The following is an 18,377-nucleotide window of genomic DNA, read 5'->3' on the forward strand; positions in this document are numbered from 1 at the left end:
GTCCTGTACTTGGCCCGCCCACCAGCTGACCTTTTCCATCGCCAGCTGTGCAGGCACTGCTGCTGGCCGGAGAGCACATACTGTGTGTGAGTACCGGCTCTCCAGCCGCAGGAAGAGGGAGCCAGCAGGGGGCCCTAAAAAGGTTGGAGCTCTTTCTCACCTGCCTGAGGCTCGAGGGAGGTAGGGGAGGGCTAATGGCTGCTGCCTCCTTCCCAGCTACCTGAGGCTTGGGGAAGCCGGGAGGTGCATGGGTGCCTCCACGAGGAGCGGGGAGCAGGCAGCCCACTCGCCCGGCTGCCGCCCAGTTCCTGGCTCCCCGCACCTCACCTGTTGCCCCCCACCCCATATCTCCCTGTCCCATATTTGGAATAGGGAGAGATAGTCACCCTCGCTATAATACGCATTTCTATCCTGAAGTGGACTGAACAGGGGATGTGTCACTGTCTGCTAATGGCTGGGTGACAAAGGATTGAAAAGTCCTTCTCCTGCCTACTACAGCCAAGCAGAGAGCTTGCACTGTGCCTTCCCGACATCTGAATGGTCGGAAGGGTCTGTGTGCGCCCCTGAGAGATGGAAATGCTGTTTTAAAAGTTAACTGGTTTAAAGGATTCAAAATATGCTGTTTAATCAGCTAACTGATTGAGTGGCTGGAGCCAGTCCTGCTGCTGCTCTGGCCAGGGCTGCTCCAGCCGGGCAGTAAGGCTCTGACTGGGGCTAGTGTGTTCAGCACAGGTCTCCTGGGGCTGGTTGCAGTTAATGGTTGAGGTGAGTGAAGGGATAAGACTTATGCTTACTGGTTAACCTTTTACATCACTGCTGTACCTCCGTCCGGGGCTGGACAAACAGTCTGAAGAGGGAAGAGTGGCTGCTGAAGAATATCAGAGAGGGTTAGTCTGTAGCTTCGAGAAAAACAAGAAGTCTTGTGGCACCTTATAGACTAACAGCTGAAGAATGTTTTTTTTTCAGAACCATACAAATGAACCCTCTTCATGAGTTCTTTATGAACTGAAGTCTGCAGGACTTGGGCTGTAAGATTTTAGGGGCAGAGGATGGGGACCATCTTTTTGTAATGTTGTACAACACAGGAGGGTCCTGGTACGTGGCTGAGCCTCCCAGGTGCTAGTTGCCAGACAAATAATAAATAACAGTAATAAGAACATTGAAATACTGACAACTACAAAAGCTTATTCTTGAGTACAAGCACTAAGAAGGGTCTGATTCTGTCTCTGTTATGACCCAGGTGTGGTACAAATGGCACCTCAGGAGATAAAGATTTGTTGTAACTCTTGCGTTATTATTACAGCTCAGCTTCTGCTCATGAGGGGTTGCTAGCCCATGTAACTTTCTCCTAGCCAGCATAACTGAAGTTGCATATCTCCTCACATGGGTCATATTATGGGCCTAATTTTTAGAAGTGTGCAGTGCCCACAAACAGGCCCAGATTAAAACATTTTAGGGCTCTGTGCAGTATGGAAATTTTGTGTGTGGACAGGCGCCTTCCTTAAACTAGACCAAACATGAGGCACAAGATAATTTCCTAGGCTTTGACTGGGTGTGTGTCCCCAGCCTGAGGAAGGCAGGTTGAATTCTTTGAAGGAGCATGGAGAGCCTTCTGATGACTTGAGTGTTATGGTAGAAGTATGGGGGCAGTTGCTTACTCGGATTTGGGCCAGCTGCCCTCCATAATGACAGAAGGGCAGGGAGTACTTAAACAATTTTTATTGGGGTGGGGGTGGGTTGTGTGTGCCGAGATCTATTGAACCAAACTGTAAACCCTGTGGAAACCACCTTAAGCCAGGGAGATGGCAGCACCCCCACCTTCAGCACCTTTGCTGAATGGCAGCCAGGCCAAATTTGAGTGAGCGGTGTTGTGGCCTAATACACGGGCTCTCAACCCCATTCAATTTTTTCTCAGTGCTCAGGGAAACCCCTAAAATGGACAGAGGGGCAAATGTACATCGGGAACTGTACTTGGTCAGCACAGCTGAAAACAAGGTTCTGAGACTATAATCTATGAGATAGAGATGGTCAAACATTTTAGTACAGTTTTCTGCTATTGCTGCAAATTCATTGAAATAGAAACATTTTGCAGGAACATGCTACTCTAGATGTGAATGTCAAAACTAATCACATCAGCCCTCTCTTAGGTTTGGAATACTTCTTTAGATTTTATGATTTTGACCTGAGATTTATTTTAGTAACTAATTTACTACAGTTGTTGTAATTCAACAACTGTGAAAATTAAATGTTTGGTTTTAGTGTCAAAACAAATTGGTATTTGCAAATCAAAAATTTTGGGGCACTTTGGTTTCATAGGAAATTTTGTTTTCTTGTTCTGACATCAGAAAAATATGAAAATGTTAGAATTTTTTGCCCAGCCAGCTCTGATACTGAACTACCTTCCCCATGGCTGGATTCCTTTCATAAGGCCTGTAGTGACGGCAGGCAACTGATGTGGACTTCGGAGGTGAAGGGGCAGAGGAGGGAGATTTTTAACCTACATTCATCCCTCGCTGTATGAGCACAATTGGTTCCCAACTTTCGGCTTGTAGGTGAAAACTCTTAAGAGGGACATTATATTACCATTAAAATACACGTAAAAGCTTCTGATTGGTTTCAAGTGCTCGGAGTGGCAGCAGGTGGTGCTGCTTTTGAAAAGTAAGTGAAACTACGGTGGGTGGGAGGGGTTAAAGACTGATGGCAGTTTGGGGCCATGAGTAGGAAGGAGGGTTAAAACTTGTAGGCGGCTCTGGTGGAGGAGGTGGTGGCTTGTTCCTCTGGGCTGCAGCAGAGGTACCTGGGGGGAGGGTGCGGCAGGCCAAGGGTTCCAAATGGGACAGAGTGGGTGTTGGGAGCACGCTGGGGGGATTGCGCTGGGAGCTGTGGGCTGGGGGAGATGTTAGGACTGGGCAGGGGCGTGCACGGGGAGTTGCCACAGGGTGAGTGTTGGGAGCGGGCTGGGCAGGGCTGCGGATCTCCCTGCCCTCCCAGCCAGGGACCTCATGGCTGGCTCAGCTCCAGCCACGGGGCAGTGGGTCTCCCCACCCTCTGGCCAGGGACCCCGCCGTTGGAGCCGAGACATCCGTGGGGCTGCGGGTCTCCGGGCTGGCTCATGTAAGCAGGGGAAGTTCACTTGACTAGTGAACAATGGTAAGTGAATGTGTCCCTTGTTTTAGTGAGTACTTGTAAGTAAAATACTCGTTAAAGGAAGGATGAGTGAATTTTCTGGCAAATATAGGCTGAGGTCTGTACAGTAAACACTTGAGATAATGTGCAATCAAGTTGTGTGTCTCTCAGCTTAACACGACTGCCTCCCTTGACAGGAACAGAGAAACCACTCCTGTCAGGGGCAGCAGCCAGACTCTTGCTGCTCCTGATAAGAGGGGTTACCTGCTCCTGTCAGGGACGGCAGCCACTCCTGTCAAGGGCAGCAGCCACGAGTCAGGCTGCCGTCCCTGACAGAAGCAGAGAATAATGGCTCCTGTCAAGGACAGCAGCCTGACCTGCGGCTGCTAACCCTGGGAGCAGCGGTTTCCTGTTGGGCGGCAGCCGCAGGTCTTGCTGCAGTCCCTGACAGACAGATGCTTGTGGTGCAGGTTCTCCCAGCTGGGAGAAACCACACTGCAAACCTCCGTCTGCACGCCAGGCTCCCCAGAGCCCAGTGAGTACACATCTGCTTGTGGTGCGGTTTCTCAGAAACTGCGGCACACGCAGACATGTGCCCCCCACCTGGGAGAAGCTGGGGGGCTGTGTGGCTGACCTCACAACTTCCCCCAGCTGCCCACTGCCCCACCCCCATCCCTGTCCCCCACAATTTACATGAAATTCAGTTTTCATGGAGGTTGTCCAGGACTCAACCTCTGTGTAAATCGAGGGATTACTGTGTACCTATTACAGTGCATATAATTCTTTGGAGTGCAGATAGCACGTACAAAAGAACCTCATCCCATATCAGTGCCAGTTCACTTTACCCTGTCTCACAGACATTGTTTCTTTACAAATAACAAGCAGTCCTGGGGCACCTCAGAGACTAACAAATGTATTGGGTCATGAGATTTCTTGGGCAAAACCCTTATCCTCAGATGAAAAATGGATCACCAAGCACTCATTAGGTTAAACTGTAGCTCATTGAATCACAGCCTTGCTATTTTTAGTCTTGGAATAGATTTAGGTGGTATTTTTTTAAACCATAATACTAAAAGTTTCCCAGACATCTCAAATGACAGTCATAAATAGGTCATTAGCCATAGGCTGCAATGAGTGACATGTGACTTATGAATGAAATAGCCATGGTGTGAGCTGGGATTTGTAATCCTGCTATCAACATGATTCATTCCTGAGGCACATCTCACGCACACAGATGGGTGGAGCTGACCAGACACCCCACCTTTCCCATGGATAGGGTTAATAATAGGTTTTCCCTAACAGGAAACTCTTCCAGGAGAAACATCTTCCCATTCCCAATACTTATGTAAATGGCAATGAAAACGCCTTCATTCGAACAACACAGAAGGAAAGTGTCAAAGCTGCATGAAGTGACAAGGCAGATACCTGACAAGCCTGGGAAATATAGATAAAACCTATATAAGTACCTAAGGGAGAAGTTTTCAATGATAAAGTGATAGCTGGGCACTCAACGATTTCTTTTGACAGTCTCCCTCTCTGGGATTTTCTTTACCCTATTAATCCAGATGCACAATTTGGGTAGATATCAAACTCCAGACTATTAGACAGTGGTCTAGACTAGGATTTAAGGAGAGAAGGTTAGCACCCCCCCGATAAGGATGGAAGAGGTCCTAGGATTTAAAGGTGTGAGTGAAAGCTAGTTTGAGATAAAGGAATAACAAGCAGTCCTGTGACACCCTGGAGACTAAACATTTATTGGATTTTACCTACGAAAGCTCATGACCTAATAAATGTGTTAGTCCCTATGGTGCCACAGGTCTGCTTGTTGTCTGTGAAGCTACAAACTAACATAGCTATGCCTTTCAGACTATTGATCTAAAAAAGGGCTTGTCTACCTGGGGGAGTCGACTGAAGTAGTTATTGTGGAAGGCAGTAGCCTTTCGAAACAGCTTCACTAAAGGCAGAACAGCTTCCCCAGCCAGAGAAGCCCTGACTGACACTTTCTGAAACTCTGGGCAGGACACGGCACATTGCCTCAAAGCAGTGATACTCAGACTTCAGTGTTCAGGAGCCAGTTTAGCGATCAGCATTACCTGAAAAAGTCACCGTTGTGTAAATTCATTATTTAATTTACTATGTTACTAGAGTTTTGTATTTAAGCATATTGATGGAGAAATAAAATATTTAGTTTATATAGCTCTATGTTATATTATTCTCACAGCAAATAAGCTAATAACTTAGTGCAAGTTGATGACTTAATTGGTTAAGAATAGTAAATGCATTCTGATCAGTTAATAACTGGGATTGGTTAGTAATTAAATCACGCAGTGTTTTAACCTTGTGCTCTGTAAAAAGCAGCAGGAGACACAACAGATAGCCATTTGTGGTTCACAGGCACTGTCTGAGGATCTGCCTTAAAGCCTAATGAAGCTTGGCTCATGCTAATGTACAACTTGCCAGCTGTTGGCAAGAGTTTTTAGAAGGTGTTAGTTAGGCCATGCTATACTATGAGATAAATTTAAATTTATTAAAATCGATTTTGTGACGCTGGCTTTTATAAATTCAAATTTGACTATCCTCACCTCCCCACAAATTCCCCACAAAGTCAACTTATTGCTGCCACACTTAATTGCGAAATATCAACTGCTGCAGCAGTTCATTGTCAGAACGTTCCCACAGTTCCCTCAGCCCTGTCACATTCTGGGTATTTTTGCTGGTGCAACAGGGGGAAAAAGTGCCTTGCAAGTGGTTGTGGGTATGTAATGTCATTCTCCCATATTGCGTTGCCCTCATTCCCCTCCCATGGAAAGCAAACGGCCATTTTTCTGGAAAGAAAGAAGGAAAAGCAGGGAATCACAATGTGTGTGTGCTCTGGGATCACCCCGATGACTATGCCATGGCATCTGGTCCCTCAGCTACTTTTCCCCCCTTGGTATGGTATGACCTGTCTTAAGGAAGCCATTTGGTAAGGAATTTGCCAAAAGAAGTGAAGATTGGAAAGAAAGCATCAACAAAGGTCGCCAAATTAACTGAAATCTCTTGCTTTTATAACTGAATTATCAAATATTTTACAAAAAGCAGCTGGTGTGTGTATCTTCTCAACTGGCCCTCCAGTTACTGTCCCCTCTGCCTTGACTCCAGAAACGTCGTCCCAGAAAATGACAGGCCCAATGCAAAGCTTGAAAAAAGAGAAGGGTAGTAAAGGTTAGGAAAAAAAATCGAACACTTTTAATACAGGATTTTTGGCTTCCCACTACACTACACAGAGATGTCCAACACAGGGGATGAGGCTCGCCGAATTTCCACATGCATGGGTGGATGTGTGGTGTGGGATCGTTGGTTGAAGGGCCAGTTGAAATGGTCCCTTCAGTGGTGTTCAGTTGGGGGCGGGGGCAGGGCAAACCCCCAAAATCTTTGGTACCAGTGGTGGATTTCCCCCTGTCAGCAGCGAGCCCCCGAAAATCTTTGCTGCCTTCGGAGCCCTCACCACGTGCAAGCCAGGAGATGGTGCTGCCTGGCAGCATGGTCAGCACAGAATGGCAGGCACGTCCTTTTGTTGGGCTGGGGGCTAGCCATGTGATGTGGCTGGGCACAGGAAAGACCCAGATTGCCTGGTGCCTGTGAGGGAGGGAGGGAGGTGCCTGCCCCTGTACAAATGTAAACTGCAGAAGAGAAGTTTCTCGGCCTGTCATGTCAGCATGATCCCGCACAACTGCTTAGCTGCCATATGGCGCTGTGGGGCAGGAGCTGTCACCAGGCACCGCAGAAAAAAAAAAATCCAAATGCTCAACGTACAGAGGTAGAGGCAGAACCATGAACTCCGTGTTGGGGCTATTTGTAATGGGTAGATGCACTCACCATGCTGATAGCAAAGAAAGAAAGAAGCTTCTCAGCCTCTCTTGCAAGCATGATCCCACAGGCTAGCCACCACGGGCTTCCTGGTGCCGAATTCAACTTTGCAGGCTTCCTGTCACCTAACAGGCTTCCGGTTGTCTAATTCCTATGCACCTGGGCCATTTCTACACAGGCCACTTTCTTTGAAAGTGGTATGGTAATACAAGGCCCAAAATATGCTAAATGAGGCGTGGATGCAAATTCCCTGTGCCTCATTAGCATAATGTCATGTGATTTGGAGTCTGGAAGACTGTTCTTCCGGACTTCAAAATGCCGTTTAGAAGCGCGGCCTCTGAGGGGCCTTCCGGAAGGAAGTCCTTCTTCCGGAGGCCCCTTCTTCCCAAAAATTTTCATGAAGAAGGGGCCTCCAGAAGAAGGACTTCCTTCCGGAAGCTCCCCCGGGGCTGCGCTTTTACACAGCGTTTTGGAGTCCGGAAAAACGGTCTTCCGGACTCCAAATCACGTGACCATATGCTAATGAGGTGTGGGGAATTTGCATCCATGCCTCATTAGCATATTTCGGGCCGTGTATTACCATGCCACTTTAGAAGAAAGTGGCCTGTGTAAAAATGGCCCTGCAGAGCACCAGAAATGGAAGCGGCTGATAGTTTGTAGTCCATCTGTATGTAGAATATTTGGCCATGTCTACACTAACACAAATCTTCGAAATAGCCATGCAAATGGCCCTTTTGAAGATTACTAATAAGGCCCTGAAATGCCTATTCAGTGCCTCATTAGCATGCCGTCGGCTGCGGATCTTTGAAATTGCCGCATTTTGCTCCCGCATGGCTCGTCCAGACAGGGGTCCTTTTTGAAAGGACCCTGGGAAATTCAAAATGCCCTTATTCTTATCAGCAGTATGCTAACATTTTTATGGCCAACTGAGAACAACGATTCCTTAGCTCTGGTCCTGTTATCCCTCCTTTACTTACTCTACCTTGATGACACCTTTATCATTTGGACCCACAGTAAAGAGACTCTGCAAGAATTCCACAGCAATTTTAACAAACTGCATCCTACCATCAATTTCAGCCTTGACTATTCCACACAAGAAATACATTACCTGGATACCACAGTACAAATCACTGATGGCCACATCGACACCACCCTCTACCAGAAACCTACTGACTGCTACAGTTACCTACATGCTTTTCCAGCTTCCATCCAGCTCACACCACATGATCCTTTGTTTACAGTCAAGCCCTTAGATACAATTGCATCTGCTCTGATCCTACTAACAGAGACCGAAAGTTACAAGATGTCTACCAAGCATTTATAAAACTGAATTACCAGTCGGAGGGAAGTAAAAAAACAAATTGGCAGGGCCAGACGAATAACCACAAACCAGCTACTTCAAGATAGGCCCCAGAAGATCGACAACAGAACACCACATCTCATCACCTATAGCCCCCAACTCAAGCCCCTGCAATACGTGATTAAAAATCTACAACCTATTGTGGATCAGGGTGCTACACTCCAAAAGGCTCTAGTTGACAGGCCTGTCCTTTCCTATAGGCAACCTCCTAACCTGAGAAAGATTCTTACCAGCAGTCCAAGGTTTTACCACAGTAACACAAATCCAGGCACTTTTGCTTGCAACAAACCCCTCCGCCAAATTTACGCACATATTTATTCTGGGGACACCATCATTGGACCTAACTGTGTTAGTTACAAGATCAAAGGCCCATTCTCATGCACTTCCAGCAATGCTGTATATGCTATTATGTGCCAACAATGCCCTGACACTATGTACATTGGACAGACTGGCCAAAACCTTCATCAAAGAATAAATGGACACAAAGCAGACATCAAGAAACTCAATACATATAAGCCTCACAGTGAACACTTCAGTGGAGTGGGCCATTCTGTTGAAGACCTGAGAATTAGTGTCCTAGAGCACAGAGAATTCAATAAAAGATCAGAGTGAGAGATTTGTGAATTAGAGTTCATATTCAAATTTGACACGTTAACACGTGGTACGGACAGAGACATCAATTATCTCACACATTACAAGGACTGCTTCCCTTCCTTTGATGCCTGTAATTATCTCAGAGAGGACAATTAACACCCGCCCCATCCTGACCCCTCTTCCTTCAATCCTATTTGATCTGTCAGTTTTTATTGCAATTTTTAAAAATTTTTTTTTGCTCCTTTATACTTATAAATGTCAGTCTGTATTGGAAATGAAATTGATCTGATGAAATGGGTCTGTCCCATGAAAGTGCCTCACCAAATATATAATTTTATTAGTCTTTAAAGTGCTACATTTCTGCTGCTTTGTTTTATTGCAAAATTGAGTTAATGGCCTTAAATTTGACTTTATCATGTAGTGTAGACATAGACGCAGACAGAGCTAGATAATGTGATCACATAGATATATCTTTTAACTCTTAATTTTGACAAGGCCCTATTTGCCATGTTTGCTCTCAGGAAGTTAGGGGCTTGTCCCTAGTATTAACAAATGTTTCTAATCAAGTTCTCTTTTCCCTGAAAGACACAAATCAAAGGGATCAAGCCTTATCTCAAATGTGGCTCCAGACCTAAGAGCCTGTGCTATTGCCAGGACTGGCAAAAGAGTTCATTGAGCCCTGGGTAATCTGTGTGCGAGATGGGTGGAGGGGGATGGCTCCGGGCCCCTGAGCAGAAGTGGCCGGGCAAGGGGCAGCCAGCCCTCAACAAAGTGCTGCGTGGGGCTCTGGTGCCGATTTAAAGGGCCCAAGGCTCCAGCTGCTGCTGCTCCTGTGGTAGCAGTGGCCTGAAGCCACAGGCCCTTTTAAAATGCTGGACCCCAGGGCAACAGGCCTCTTCCACCCCCACTGCAGTTACATTGGTCCCACTGAAATAGTTTGCTTTAAAGGTGTGATTCACCTCTCCTACTGCAGCTCCCAGGCCCTCCAATGTGGGGAGGGCAAGGAGGGCAAATGCTCCTGGGCCCAACTTTTCAAAGGGTCCTGGAGCTCCAGCCACCACTGAATTGCCACAGAAGCGCTGCTGCACACAACTGAGAACAGGGAGACAGCGCCACAGACAGGATGGCTCTCAGGTCCAAATGCCCTAGGCCCCATCCCTTCTGCCCCCAGCTCCGCTTCTTGCCTGGGGGCCCACAGAGCCTCTTGGTACTGCTGGTAGCTCCATTTCTCTCAGCTGCTCACTTACATTTACTCTACCTGGAATACAGTGTGTGATGAAGACCCAAAATGGGGATCACAAACATTATTCAAATATGAGGCTTAAAATGCTGAGGGATTTGTTCTGTTAATGTAAATGGCTTTCTTCTCCGGCAGTTGCATGATCTTTTCTTTCTGATACAGTAGTTTCTCACGGAACTGGAATTTTGCCTACGTTGGGGGCGGCTTTTTCCCCAGCAGAACACACATTCTGCCCCCAGGGAAGCAGCAGGAGCACCTGCAGCTCCTTTTGAAAGTAACAGAGAGTAAGCCGTGCTAGAAAGGTAAGTCCTGGGGTTGCGACTGCAGCTGGGGAGGGTGAAGCCTGGCCATGGGTTGGGGCTGTGGGAGGGGGACAAGGGGTTAAGTCTGGGGTGGGCTAGGGCTGTGGGGGGGGGGTTGGGGGGTGGAGTTGACCAGGGCCACATGTGCGGGGGGCGGTGAGCCAGAACTGCATGAGGAGGGTGAGCCGGAGCTATGTGCGGGGGGGTGAGCCAGAGCTGGGTGTCGGGGGGTGGAGTTGAGCCAGAGTCACACTGGGTGGGGGTGAACTGGGGCCGTGGGGGCGGAGACGAGAGTTTGAAAAGGGGCTGCACGGGGCCAGCGGGGGGTTGAGCCAGGGCCGGGGGACCAGGATTTTGAGTTGCGCTTAACTCACTTTAAAGCGAGTTAAGTGGAACTCGAGATCATGCATTTTGAGGGACTTCTGTACAGCTTCTGCAGTGAGAGTGGAAGCTGTGTGGAATACAGCTGTGTCTGGGACTAAAATGGGTGCCCTGCCTCAGAACAAGGCCTATTTGAGCCATCAGCTATGGGAGAATCAAGACCAAATGTCTTCTGTTCTGTTGTGTTACTAATTGTGGAGTGGTAATTCTTGTCACAGCCTGCCAGTGCTGCAACTACATGCGCTCTCCTTTTCTCCACACGTGCCTGGCTGAATTATCTCTGTGCAGGTAGCCACAGAGCATGGGGTCCTCTCGACGAACATGTATTGTGCGGCCTGTTGTGGTAACCTGCGTGTGGCCAAGGGAAGCAAAGTCTAACCCGCAACTTGGTGGCATTACTCTGCTCTGGGGAAGCAGTGTGGAAATGGGGGGAGGCAGACAGTGGTGGCACACAGAGCTGCTGGCGGGGTGGGGGGGAAAGGACATGCCATGGGGGAGGGGAAGACAGGATACAGAGCCTCTGGTTTGGAAGGAAGAATGAGGGACTCTAGTACGTGGGCAGGGTGGGAATGGAGAACACAGGCATGAAGGTGGGGATGGGCTGCAGAGAGTCTGTAAAAAAGAAGGGTAGCAGGGTGGCACAGAGGAAACTTGCAGGCAGGAATGGAGGGATGTGAGGAGCTCCTGGCATGGTCAGCGACCAGAGGTGGAAAAAGTCCCCCCAAAAAGTTACTTGAGTAAAAGTGCAGCTACTTTCACTTCTGGATACTTGAGTGATTCAGATGTGACCTGTTTGTGTTTGTGCATCTGTGCGCATGTGCCTGTGTACTTTTACTCAAGTGGCTTTTGACACCAATAACTTGTACTGAAGTACATCCCACCCACAGCAGCTGCACTTTTACTCAAGTAAATTTTGGGGGACTTTTTCCACATCTGTCCACACTGAGGCTGTGTCTACACTAGTAAGTTTTTCGAAAGAGCCTGTCCCTTTTCGGAAAAAACTCAGGGAGCATCTACACACAGAGGCTATGTCTACACTAGCCCCAGAACTTCGAAAGGGGCATGATAATGAAACTAATTGAAAGTTGCTAACGAGGCGCTGCCATGAGTATGCAGTGCCTCGTTAGCATAATGGCGGCCGTGGCACTTCTAAAGTGCTGCTTTTGATCATGCACGGCTCAGCTACATGGGCTCCTTTTCGAAAGGACCCTGCACGCTTCAAAATCCCCTTATTCCTATAACCAAATAGTATGGAGAGTCCTTTCGAAAAGGACCCTGTGTAGCCGAGCCGTATGTGATAGAAAGCAGCATTTTTGAAGTGCTGCAGCTGCCATTATGCGAATGAGGCACTCCATATTCATGGCAGTGCCTCATTAGCATCTTTCGATTAGGTTCATTATCCTGCTCCTTTAGAAGTTCTGGGGCTCGTGTAGACATAGCCATAATGTGTTCTTTCGATATTAAATCGGAAGAACACAGCACTTTTTCCAGCAGACCTCTTCCTCTCCCAGAGGAGGAAGAGCACCTTTTTCCGAAAGATTCTTTTGGAAAAAATCATGTGTAGATGCTGTGGGAGCCCTATTCTCAAAACAGCAGACTTCGTGGTGCCAGATTTTTCAATTCCTGGCCCATTCTTTCAAAAGAGCAGGGGGCTGTGTGGCCACTCTCTATTGAAAGAGCGGATCAATTTTTAAACCTGCTTTTTTGTGTGTGGCTGTGCTCTTTTGAAAGACATTTCTGAAAGAAATCTTCCTGAAGAACTTCTTTTGAAGGATTGCTGTAGTGTAGATGTAGCTTGAGGGTATGTCTATGCAGCATGGTTATTTCAGAATCGTTTATTATGGATTTATTATTCCAAACTAAGATATTCCAGAATAATGCATCTGCACTAGAGGGACGCCCTAGAATAAACAAAACTTATTCCAAAATGGTGTGTGTACACACAATAAAGCCTATTTCGGATTAGAGCACCTGGAAGCACTGCTTTCAAGGGCTCTAATTTGAAATATCATGTCTGCACAGCAGAATTATTTCAGAATAAGCTATTCCAGAATAGGTTATTTTGAAATAGCCTCTATTCCCTGTCTACACAGCCCCTATTCTGAAATATCTATTTTGGAACAGGCACTATTCCTTGTACAGTGAGGTTTACCAAATTTGAAATAAGCCATCCACTATTTCCAAATTGTTTCAAAATACCCAGAGGGACCATAGTTAGACATGATTGTCTCCATCCAGGTTGCCATACTTTCTAGTGCCCTTCCCATCAACAACTCCAATGGTTTTCCCATTACATTCTGAAGCCTTAGGCTCTATCAGCATGGATGAGCTGTCAGGAAGAAGCTGGTCTCAGGGATCAGCACGGAAGTCATTGAGAGTGCTTGCATGTGCAGGTCTTGGACTGCAGAGAACCCATTGACCTCAGTGCTGCTCTGCATGGGTGTGGATAAGCTTGTGTAGATAGGATTACTGGACTGCCCCTCCCCACCCCCCCAAAAAAACAGAAATCTTGGAAGGACAAGGAATTAAAATTAACTACTTTTTTTTTTAATTTTTAAAATTTAAATTAAAGTCCCACTGTAGACTATAGGTGTAGCAGGGTGGTCAATTTTTGCAATGTGGTAGCACCCAGGGACCCAGTTAGGGATGAGAATCCCACTGTTAGGTGCTGTACAAATGTATAACAAAAGCTGGTCCCTTTTCCAGGAGTTTATAGGCTATCAGATGAGGGGCGACAGGTGGACACAGACAGATTGGGAGTACAGTGAGACAATAGAGTTCCTAACCATTGTCGGGTTTTGAAGGAAGCCAGTGAGTAGAGCTCAGTGATGGTGCATGGACTGCTGAAAATGAAGCTGCAGATACAGGCTGTGCCTCATGTCTTTATGTGGCAAAATTCTGAGCCTGACACATGCTCACAAATGTTCATAATCTACTTTGAGATCATCACTTGCAAAGCTTGTTTTTAAAGTCACATAAATGGATCAAATCCTGATATACCTACCCAAGCCTTACTCACTGGGGATTGTGCCTGAATACTAACTGAGTAATGACTGAGATTTGGCCTATGCATATTACACATCATTATTGTTTAAATGGGCGTTGTCTGAGGTTTTATAATTAGTTTGCATTTCTCTTGGTTACATGTTGACAAAAGAAATAGTGAATAAGCATGTTTGCTAGTACTGCCTTTGCTGTTTCTAGACCACCATTCTTCACTGGGTTGTGCCTGATTTTCTAGAAGACCAGCCTGTTGCTTATGCTCCAATATATCTGTTAGTCTACAAGGTGCCACAGGACTTCTTGTTGTTTTTGAAGATACAGAGTAACACGGCTACCCCTCTGAAACCTGCCAACATTAGCTGTAGAGTGAGTATGAGATTGCCCCATGAAAAGTGCCACCAATCTGCCTCAGTCCCAGATGCCAGACTCTTCAACAGTCCTTCCTAGGTCACATGCAGGCGCAGCTGGACTCACATTCTGACACATGTGTGCTTGTGCCTTAAAGACTTGCCCTCAACCCTGACTCTCCTGTTCACAACCCTCAGATGATCAGTCCGGAGTAGCTCTCTTAGCCTCCTGTAATCATACTAAGAGTTTCACCTTTGGACTGAAAATATCTAAATGAGCCCACAAATAAGTTGCTGATAAGTAATTGTTCTTAAAGGCATAATCAGAAAATGTCGCTATTTAATTTCTAAGAAGTACATCCTCTAAGTGAGGATTTCATAAGAGAATCAAACTGGATTTATGCCAAAACAAACATGGGCCTCACCGTGAAGTCATAAGCAGCATTAGCAGATCCAGCCACAGAAAATAATATATAGTGTATGCAAAGCAAAAGAAAGGGTTTTTATTTTATCTTCTCTACAAAGCAAAGGAAAGTGGGAGGAGTCAAGGTTTTAATTATCCCCCCATATCCGTTGTAGCTGTGTGATATGACTAGATTTTTATATGGCTATGGAAGCCATTTTCTGTGTCCATTGTATTTATTGGCACCAAATATTGTGCCGAAAACTGACGATGCCCCAAATCTATGTATTCTACTTGTGTGTCTGTGCCATGTTTGTGTATAAAGATATAGATTATACCTCTGTAGCTGTATTAGAAATGTTTCAGTGCTAAGATTCACAATGGGAGGTAGATCTCCACCCCAGCCAGGACAATGGACGAAGCAAAGGCCCAGACAGCCAATACACATCCTCCTGGGGTGCAATGAATGGCAACACAGCACAGTAACCCACCTGGTCAGATGGTAAGCCAAGACCTATGGGAGAAGAATGGACTTTTCCCTCTGCACAGGAAAAACTATAAGATGGGCCCTGGCAGAGATGTTCTTTGTTCTTCAGTCCTCCTGAGTTAAGCCTGTCTGGATTCAGGGCCCAGCCCTCAAAAGGATGCTTGCAAAGGCTTTCAAGAATCAGTGCAGAACATCCCTGGCCTGCATCAGTATTTGTCACTGATGTATGTAAAGTATCACTTCAACAATTTTTCTCTCTAGCCCTGTTCCTCTTTCTTTGTAAATAAGATATTTAGATATTTAGATCTAAAGGATTTGAGCAAGTGTGTTGTTCTTGGGTAAGATTCAAGTGTATATTGACTGGGGACTGTGGCTGGACCCTTTGGAGCTAGGGATAATCTGTGTGGAATTGGTGAATTAGGTTTTAAGAACTGCTCACCTGGGCTGGAGGGTTGTTGGTCTGGGCTGTTATAGTGGCTGAGAAATCTCTGGGTTTGCTTGTGTGGCTTCTGGCTGGCCAGTGGGGCTGGCAGAGGTACTTTTGCAGCTGATTGGATTTGCCTTAGTCAGAAGGAAATCCCAGCCTGGGGCTATAAGTGGCCTGGTTTTAAGTAAAGATACCCTAGGTTGTTTTTTCTAGCTGTGCCCAGAAACCCCATCATATTACAAGCTGGTCAGTGCTCAGCATTGCTTCTAGGATAAACCTGATACCCTGACAGATCTAAAAACTGATCTATTGACAAATTTTTTTTTAAAATGGAGATACACGTCTCCTAGAACTGGAAGGGACCTTGGGAGGTCATCTAGTCCATTCCCCTCCTCTCTTGGCAGGACCAAGCACCATCCCTGACATCTTTTTGCCCCAATCCCTAAATGGCTTCCTCAAGGGTTGAGCAGGCCAATGCTCAAACCGCTGAGCTATCCCTCCCCCCAGCTAGAGCGTGAATAAACAAAGGCATTTGGCACTTTGAAAATATAAATTTGATCTAAGGTTAAGATCAGCTTTCAGAAAATAAAAAGAGCTCATTTTATACGCTTAGCAAATAATACCAGGGCTCACATTTCACAGAGAGGCACCTGTACCTAGTTTCAGTGTGGGCATTCAAGTTAGTATGTAAGCGCCCAGATGCCCTTTGTAAGAACTAACTGCTGATATAAATGTCCAAATGTGGAACTGAGTTCCATAATTTAGGCACCAAATATTACATGGAGGATCTCTGAGATTTTTCAGAGCTGACTAATCTATTACATTTCAATATTACGTATTCATCTGTGAAAATCTCGGCACCAGGTTTTATGGCAAAAATTATCCTTGATAGCTCGCCAGTAACTCTGAAAGCCACCAGTTTCCACAGGATCTGTGTAGCTCTCCCTAATTTGGGAAGAAGGCTACCTTGTAGTGGATCAGTTTTTGAAGAGTGCTGTCTCAGTAATTTGTCTGTATTTCAACAAAAATCTTACTGCGCTAGGTCAGGAAGCACTATTATAAGTATGGAATCATTCACGAGGCTTGCCTTTCCCACGGACGGATAAAACACTAGAGCTAACTGCGAATTTTCTGTCAGGGTTGTGTTTGTTTTTAACGGAAAATGTTTCTGAAAAATTGAAATTTTCAGTGGGGAAAACAAACAAAGTATTTCATTTGGGTTAGTGCATCATTAAACTGCCCCGTCTGCTGTGCACCATGAGAGTTGTGATTTTAGTGCTTTATGCTTCTGTTCTCTCCTATGGGCTGGGCACCTTGGCTGAACGGGATCTCCCATGATGCACGAGGGTGTCTGCTCTAACTGAAAATAAAAAGTGCAATGGAGGAATCACATCACTACAATGCACCATGGGAGATGCTGTCTGGCCAGGGAGCCTGGTCCATAGGGAAAAAGGACATGAGGAACCTGAGTTGTTTCCCCCTCTCTTACTTGGGCTCTATGGCATCTTAGGCAATTGTAGTTTAATGTCACTGACAACTGGACTGAAATGTTGATTCATAAGAGTGAAAATTTTGGGTTTTTTGTTTTGTTCTTGGGATGAAAACAGGTGGGGAGAAGGGAGTGAAGTGCAACCACAGTAGGAAAATGTCTAACAAAGTGACAGGTAAGATTCACAGGATGATAGTTAGGTCTGGACTTTTGTGGGACTTCAAAAGACAGGCATCCAGGAAGAGATAGGAGCCGATCTTGAGTACAATGGGAATGAAAATATTAAGAGAGATGCCTGGAGTTACACGGACGGACAATGCTCAGGACAAGTTAGTGGAAGTGTGAAGGTGGTGCAGTAAAAGCCATGCTATTCGGCACTCAGATAACCAGCGTGCTTGGTTAACCAGCAAACTCGGCCTGGGCTGGTTGAGAAGGGCCAGCGGCCCCAGCTTAAATAACTGGCACATTTTATTACCCAGCAACCTCCATTCCCTGGGGTTGCTGGATAATAAAGCTTGTGCTGCACCTTTTATAAGAAGCTGAGGGAATCCTGCAGAGATGGTTTGGATATGTGAAAAGGTCAGAAAAATATACAGGAAACAGGTTGTTAAATTTAGAAGTGGAAGATACAAGAAAGGCTGGAAGACCCAAAGCTATATAGATGGATGTTATACAAAAAGATTTGATGAGAGGTGGAGCTTCCAAGGAATATCTTCAAGACAGACTAGAATGCAGAGAGACTCGATGAGCCAATTCACATAGATAGACCCAAGGCTAGAAAAACTAGGAAGAAAACAAACATCAAACTATCAGAATTTCCCAGAAGACAAATTTTTGTTGATCTATAATAGCTATCTATTTACATTTATGGAGCTATAGAATATTATCTAGCCACCCACACACTGACCTCTGTCCTTCTCAAAACATTCCTGTCCTCACAATAAGCCTGTGCTTGCATGAATGGGGCCTTTTGTCTGAACTTATGTAACTCAGTTCCTCTGATAAGCAAACGAAACACTATCTCTCTTGGCCACTTTTATTATTCTTCCCGTGTGAAAAATTCAAAATACTTTATCTCAGGGGAGCACTTCCTCTGAGCAACGCTGAGGCAGTGATGTCTACAGACAAGTGTTGTTCAAAGAGCGACATTCATGGTAGATAAGTATAGGTAGTAATGTCTTCTGTGGGCAAAATAGTTTTGAAGCAATCAGGACACTTGCCAGCCATTGGATCTGTTTATTGTGAATATTCTACTTTCTTGGAGAAGATAAAATTCATGCACTACACTAAACAGTAACAGAGTGGAAGCCGTGCTAGTCTATACACTATCAAAACAAAAAGCAGTCAAGTAGCACTTTAAAGAATAGCA

The 18,377-nt window shown here is 45.9% G+C and overlaps 1 pseudogene; it reads left to right on the forward strand.

Annotated features, from left to right (window-relative positions):
* The first annotated feature begins 4,741 nt into the window (after nt 1–4,741).
* LOC142007738 (U6atac minor spliceosomal RNA) lies at nt 4,742–4,882 on the forward strand (annotated as a pseudogene).
* The last annotated feature ends 13,495 nt before the right edge of the window (nt 4,883–18,377 follow it).

This window comes from Carettochelys insculpta, chromosome 1 (genome assembly GCF_033958435.1).
Source record: "Carettochelys insculpta isolate YL-2023 chromosome 1, ASM3395843v1, whole genome shotgun sequence".
Lineage (NCBI taxonomy): Eukaryota > Metazoa > Chordata > Testudines > Carettochelyidae > Carettochelys > Carettochelys insculpta.